Source organism: Callorhinus ursinus, unplaced genomic scaffold, assembly GCF_003265705.2.
Source record: "Callorhinus ursinus isolate GAN/ISIS: 27379988/994484 unplaced genomic scaffold, GSC_fseal_2.0 scaffold4, whole genome shotgun sequence".
Taxonomy (NCBI): Eukaryota; Metazoa; Chordata; class Mammalia; order Carnivora; family Otariidae; genus Callorhinus; species Callorhinus ursinus.
Genome location: NW_027397066.1, coordinates 61,163,860 through 61,170,943, shown reverse-complemented (window position 1 = coordinate 61,170,943; position 7,084 = coordinate 61,163,860). Strand labels below are relative to the sequence as shown.

Genomic DNA, 7,084 nt, shown 5'->3' with positions numbered 1-7,084 from the left:
CCACTCCCCACCAAGAATCCTGCAAAGAAATATTCTCACGGAGAGCCGATGCCAACACAAGGGGCTTTCACAGAGCAGGACAAGTTGAGCTGAGAGACAATCTAAGATAAACCCACCACCACCAAGTACATGCTTCCTGTCATGTCGGAGCAAGACAGAAGAGCAGCCGAAGCTTTCCCATGGCTTCCCTCATGCCCTTCCCCCCATGAGACTGGGCAAGAGCAGCTGAGAGAAAGCCAGTGGACTGGGAATGCTCTTATCACCGTGTGTGTGACGGGAAGCCAAAGGGCGGGGGCAGACTATGGACATCGGCAGGGGGTGGCAGTGGGGACAGACGCCAACAGCCACAAGGAGGACTCGGCAGTTAGCTGCCCACTCCTTAAATGTCCAGATCATATGTGACAGTGCCAGGAACCAAGATCATCTTATCCTTAGGGGGGACTCGGCAGTTAGCTGCCCACTCCTTAAATGTCCAGATCATATGTGACAGTGCCAGGAACCAAGATCATCTTATCCTTAGGGGGAAGGTTAAGAAAATAAAAAAAGGGTGGGAAGAGGAGAAGAATCTTGAAGTACGAATTTACTCAAGAAGGACTGGGTTTCCCGAGACTAGAGTCACATCCTGACATAGTTCTTGTCCTGATGTGCTGGAGTTCTCGGAGAGAATTTGCTGGTCTTTTTTTTTTTTTTTTAAGATTTTATTTATTTATTTGAGAGCGAGACAGAGAGGACATGAATGGGGGAAAAAGCAGAGGGAGAGGGAGAAGCAGACTCCCTGCCGAGCAGGGAGCCCAACGCAGGGCTCGATCCCAGGACCCTGGGATCATGACCTGAGCCGAAGGCAGATGCTTAACCGACTGAGCCACCCAGGCGCCCCAAGAATCTGCTGGTCTTGATTGACTGGCAAGGGCAGGCAGCACCCCCAGGAGTGGCCACGACAGAAACATGCTCCCACTGGCTCTTACATGGAATAGCTTGGCAGACATCATCCCTCATACCCATCAGGGAGCTGGTACCTGCCACGGTGTGTTATAAACCCTTTCCCCGGACTACTGTGAAGCTCTGGGGAAGGAAAACCTCCCAAAGCAGACAGTCATGGTAAAGGTCATATTCTTCAGCAGAAGAGCTAAAGAGAAGATTAAGGGTAAAAGGGGGGTAGGGTGGGAATAGGGGGCTGTGTCCTGGTATTTTGAAGTCCCATGGAGGAAGGGCCATTAAATGCTAACCAGTGCTTTTCAAAAAAGAAGGACTGGGTTTTTTTTTTAAATGAGAAGTAATTGAATTTCCTTTGACTTAGAAAGATTTCATTTTCTATTATCAAGAAGGAACTGGGGCTCATGAGTTAATTTAATTCAATTATGGAGAAATAAAATTACTTCTTAGCTCACTTGATATTGACAACAGCAAAAAATTTACTCCCTTGACACATTTTAGTGTAAATACACTGTTACTATTTCAATTGTATCTCAAGTTTCAGAACGAGAGGCTTGAGGCCCTCTTAAAGGAGTTTTACCCCTCAGTGCAGGAATTAGAAGGAGCATTTTTTAGGAGATGTAGCGAGGAGGGGGTGAGCTTTGGGGTTGTCGCCCAGGATCCACGGCCCCCTTCCTTCAGTGAAGCAGCCTTGGTGACCGCACCCCCTCTCCCGTCAGGAAAGCCCAGCCTCGGCCAATCGGCACATGACCTTTCCCCGAGGGGGCTGGTCATGGGTGAGCAGCCAGCACGGAGGACAGGCCTCCTCTCTCCGGAGATGAACACCAAAACACGGCACCAGCCTTAGTTTGAAATGGGCACCACAGAAGGTAAAGAAAAGATGTCTGGCAAAGCGCTAAATCAAATCCACCCTGAGACCCCTGCTTCTGAACTTTCCAGGGTTGAGTCCCTAGGTCGCTTACTGCTGAACCCTGAGTGAGTTGGGCTTTGTGTTATGTGCAACCGAAAGAACCCTGAAATGTCACGGTTCGAGAAAGGGACGTTCTCAGCCGCTAAATCCCAATGTCTGAGTAAAGTAGGGCTTCACAGTCGTTACCTCATACTTTAACGCCTTTTCTTTTTCGTACAAGGGTATTAAATGAGAAAAACCAACAAAGAAGTAAAACTGAATTCTATGGAGTGAAAAACCCAGGGTACCCTTTTTTCCCCCCATATTTCACATTTATCTTCCCTCCAACCTGTGACATCATTCTCCTGGTGACCTGTGCACAATGGCTCTATCTTTCTTTTCCTTCCTCTTCTTTTCTCCCTTAAAGACCGGAGGGGAGGGGCGCCTGGGTGGCTCAGTCGTTAAACGTCTGCCTTTGGCTCAGGTCGTGATCCCAGGGTCCTGGGATCGAGCCCCGCATCGGGCTCCCTGCTCAGCGGGGAGCCTGCTTCTCCCTCTCCCTCTGCCCCTGCTTGTGCTCTCTCTCGCTGTGTCTCTCTCTCTGTCAAATAAATGAATAAAATCTTAAAAAAAAAAAAAAGACAGGAGGGGAGGACGAGGGGCAGGAGCAAGAGAGAGAAGGCAGGCAGGCTGCTGGCAGGCACCCTGCTTCTGATTGGGTGGAGGGAACATTCCTTCTTAGCTCTTACATAAAACGACGAATGTGTGCTCCCATTGTTCAGGGATATTGGGTGACTTGGGGAGAACAATCCATTCCACAAATTCCACTGACAGCTCATGAGCAGGTGATGCAAGCAGTGGGACACAAAGCATGGGGATCGTTTGCTCTGTCATGGCTCTCAAGCCTGGCAGCTACCGGATTCTTACATTTCACTCACTCAGTTTCTCTCTCACAAACCACTCCCTAGGCTCTTAGGGTGACCTCCCAGGCCAGAGTTTAGAACAAGCCACTGGACAGGACACTTATCAAAGTGCAAACATTGACTTTACAATGTGGCAGGTAAAAATAACCTGCCCGAGTGAGACTCCAAGTGCGTCAGGGGAAGCCAGTGTCCTGGGTGGTATACAGTGTACCCAAGACTTCCTCCTGGACGCCTTCTCTCCCACGCTCATTTCTTTCCTTCCCCTGGCTGCAAACTGACAACGGTCAAAGGGGGGCCGCTGTCTTTACGATGTTAGATTTTTAAGTTTCTGCCCTTTCTGATCTACTCTTTGCCTTTTGGGATAACAGACAAATCCCAAATTGACTGCTGCATACAATAACAGTGCAAAGGAGCCCACTAGCATTGATTGGTTACTTCATTCATTCATTCATTCATTCATTCATTCATTCATTCATCTGGCATCCAGAGCATGCGAATCCAGGAAGAGAGGTACAATTCCCAAGGCTTGGTTTCAGCTCACAAAACCAGTGATGAGGTTGGGAGGGAATCCGAGGCTAAAGTCCAGACTACTTTGGAGGTAACACGTGGGTATGGCTCAGGGCCTGGCCAGGGAAGAGCAGAGGATAGAGCAAAATATTTTCAGATGTGATCCAGGTGGGGAAATGCCCCTGCTAAATAATAATAATCGGATCCTGGCATCCATGCTGAAGCAAGGGTGAGTTTAGAGTCAACATCCTGCTAGTTAGAGCTAAATTACATTAGGTTCTGTGCTTAGAAGAATGAGATTGAAAAACTCTACTGGAAGAACTCTCAAAACTCTACATTAAACAATCCAACTGGAAAATGAGCAAAAGACACGAAGAGACATTCAAACCAAGAGGATATATGATGACACATGAAAAGGTGTTCAACAGGACTAACCATCAGAGAAATGCAAATTAAAACCACATTGAGATATCATTAAATACCTGTTAGAGTAACTAAAATAAAAAATAGTAATAATCACAAATGCTGGCAAAGATATGGAGAAATTTGATCTCTCACACAATGATGGTGGGAATGCCACAGCCATTCTGGAAATGCCACAGCCACTAAAATGCCACGGCCATTCTGGAAAACAGTTTGGTAGCTGCTTTAAAAACTAAACATACATTTACCTATGACCCAGCAACTGCACTCCTGGGCATTTATCCCAGAGAAATGAAAACTTATGTTCCACATAAGCACACGACTGATCACAGCAGCTTTATTTGTAATAGCCCGTAACTGGAAACAATAAAAATATCCCTCAGGAGGTGAGTGGTTAAACAACCTGTGGTATATCCATACCGTGGAATACTACTCAGCAAGAAAGAGGAATAGTATTTATATAACATTACCAAAGTGACAAAATTAGCAATGGAAAACAGATTAGTGTGTTGCCAAGGGTTAGGGACTGTGTAGGAATAACATGAAGGGGATCTTTGTGGGGGATGGAATAGGCCTATATCTTGATTACACTGGTGATTGCATGAATTCATGTATGTGATAAAATGGCATGGAGCTATACACATGCATTGTACCAATGTCAAATTCCTGGACTCGATATTGTACTATAATTATGTAAGATATAACCGTTTGGGGCAATTGGGTAAAGGATTCACCAGAACTCTTTTGTACTATTTTTTGCAACTTTCTGTGAATTTATAATTATTTTTTAAAAAAATTTTCTGGGGGTGGGGCCTCCTGGATGGCTCAGTCAGTTAAGTGTTTGCCTTCGGCTCAGGTCATGATCCCAGAAGCCCATGATCAAGTCCCACATCGTGCCCCCCCCCACTCTGCGGTGAGTCTCTTCTCCCTCGGACCCCCCCCAACTCTCATGCATTCTTTCTTTTACTCTCTCTCAAATAAATAAATAAAATCTTAAAAAAAATTTTTTTTGACCCTACCAAGAGTTTCTGGACCTAAGCCAGATGCTGTGGCTTCTGTGGTTTGGGCTCTCCAGCATCCATTTACCAGTGGTCTCCTGTTCACTGTAGCCACATTTCCTCAGTGGGACCCCCTCTTAGCCACTCTCTGCCCAGATAGTTCCAGTGAAAACACATGACCTGGGCCTCGGCAGTCAGCATATCATGTTCCCGTGAGCTGGTCTAGACTGGATTTTGCTGGAGCTGGAATAGAAATAATTGCTCTTTTGCACTGGACTCGGATCTGGAAGGATAGAGGTCTGGGAACCACATAAGGGGCCGCAAATGACACTGTTGCCAGGGAAACGTTAAGTGAGAAATAGAGAAAGAAATTCCTTTCCGAGGAAATCACGTGAGTCTTGCATCCAGTCATGCCTACCTTCGGACTGTTCTGTTTGTGAGCCAACACAGCTCATAAATTCCAGAACAGGCGGCCCTCTGCTGGTTACCATAACACCTGGCTGTTTGGCAGTTAATGTAATCCAGGGAGAGAAAACGGTCTACCCTTCCAGAAACAAAAACGCAAAGAGCTCTCAAGGTTTGCCCATGAACCCATCTCCCTGGGTCAGTGGTACCAATGGAAACCTGTTCTCTGGAGCTCGTGGCCACAAATCCACTGCAGCTACCCTCCTAAGAGTTGATGCTGGAACCTAACACCTGCCGTGCGGGGACGTGAGGGGTAGGGCAGGAAGGAGTCACGTGTCATTAAATAAGGAGGAATACAGATCCTCTGAGCAGATAATATTTAGGTCCCTGTCCCTCCCTCCAACTCCACGTCATTCTGATTTTTCATTTTTCATTTTCATTTTATTCTGCTTACCGTTTTGCTTCCAAATGCCTTCATGTGTAGCCCAGTTTTTGTCTCCTTCCTCTTCTTTGCCCCAGTCACAAGATCCATGGCTCTGGCCCGGCCCAGGCTCTGTTCTCTTCTCTCTTGTCCCTCATGAGGCCCCGAGGAGGTCCAAGGCCCACACCTTCCCTCTCCTCTAGCCCCCGTCTCCCCGTCTCGGTGAAAACGGGGTTCTTTGCACCTGTGCTCTGGGTCCCAGCCCCTCAGGCTTCCTTCTGCTCGCCCTATACACATGCCCAGATTTCTCTCCTCACGTGAAAACAAACGCTGGCCCTCATCCTTTGCCTCCTGCTAATGATTGCCCTATCTCTCTTCGCTTCTCAGGCAAGTTTCTGGAAAGAACATTCTGCCTTGATAGGCTCTGTGCTTCCTTACCTTTTATTAATGCCTAGTCCTTGGCCATCTGGCCTCTGCCTTATTGAAACTGCTCTCTGAGACCTCCTAGTTGCAACACGGAAAGAACTGGTGTGAGTCTCAGTGTTTGCGGTCCCCGCGTGCCGCCTGAAGTTGTTGCCCGCTCCCTCCCCACCAACGCCCTCTCTTGGACTTCCCTGATGCCGTGCTCCTGGTTTTCTTCCCACGTCTCTGTCCACTTCTCCGCAGTCGCCTTGGCGGGGCCTTCTTGTTTTGCCCTGCTTCTCAGAGATTCATGCTTGGCTTTCTGTGTGTCATTACGTTCTTATCGTCACCACACTCTAACTGGGAAATCTCCTCAGAATCTGTGACTTCACTTAACACCATTACAAGTTGCCAAGTCCATTTCCCGGGCTCCAGGTCACCTCACCTGAGGCCCTCCACCAGGGTCTTCAAGTTTCACCTGTCCAAACGGAGCATAGCCTCTGTCTCCCTCTTTGCAGCTCTCCCTCTCTTCCTCCTGCATCCCCTGCAGGGAAGGGCAGCACCAGCCACCCAGGCCCCCGAGACTCCCCTTCCTCCCTCCATGTGGTCAGCAGCTCAGCCCTCTGGGTTTTAGCTCGTTCCCAGCTCACCCCCCTCCTCCCTGCCTCTTGATGCCCCTGATTTCTTACCAGCTTGTCCCACCTGGCTCCTCTCCAGGCTTCCCCCCACACCTAGCCCCCAAACAAAAATGGTCAGGTTCCACCTTGCTTCGAGCCCTGCCTTGGCTGCTCCTGGTCTTCCTGGTGCAAGGCGTTTCTCAATGCAGCACCCTCAATGACAGGCTTCCTGCCTTTCCTCCTGACAGTTCCCCAAGTGTGCTCTCACCCCTGCAGCTGACTCCTACACTGTCCTTCCAAACGGTTCAGCTGGGTGTCACTTCTCATGGAAACCCTTCTAATGTGCCCAGGTTGGTTCTGTTCCTTCCCATGAGGGTTTCTTTTCTTTTCTTTTCTTTTCTTTTCTTTTTTTTTTGGTATAGCACATTTTTTCCCCCAAATTTTGAATTTGAAGATTGAATAGTGTCCCCCCCCTCCACAGGATTCTGCCTACACAGTACCTATGACTATGACCTTATTTGGAAATAGGGTCTTTGCAGATATAATCAAGATGCAGTCATACGGGA

General features: G+C 48.1%; 1 non-coding gene across 1 annotated transcript; it reads left to right on the top strand.

The window, feature by feature from the left end:
- The first annotated feature begins 602 nt into the window (after positions 1-602).
- On the top strand, positions 603-736 carry LOC112836158 (small nucleolar RNA SNORA3/SNORA45 family). The gene has a single exon (XR_003211406.1). It is a non-coding gene; the product is annotated as a small nucleolar RNA SNORA3/SNORA45 family (small nucleolar RNA).
- Positions 737-7,084: the final 6,348 nt, after the last annotated feature.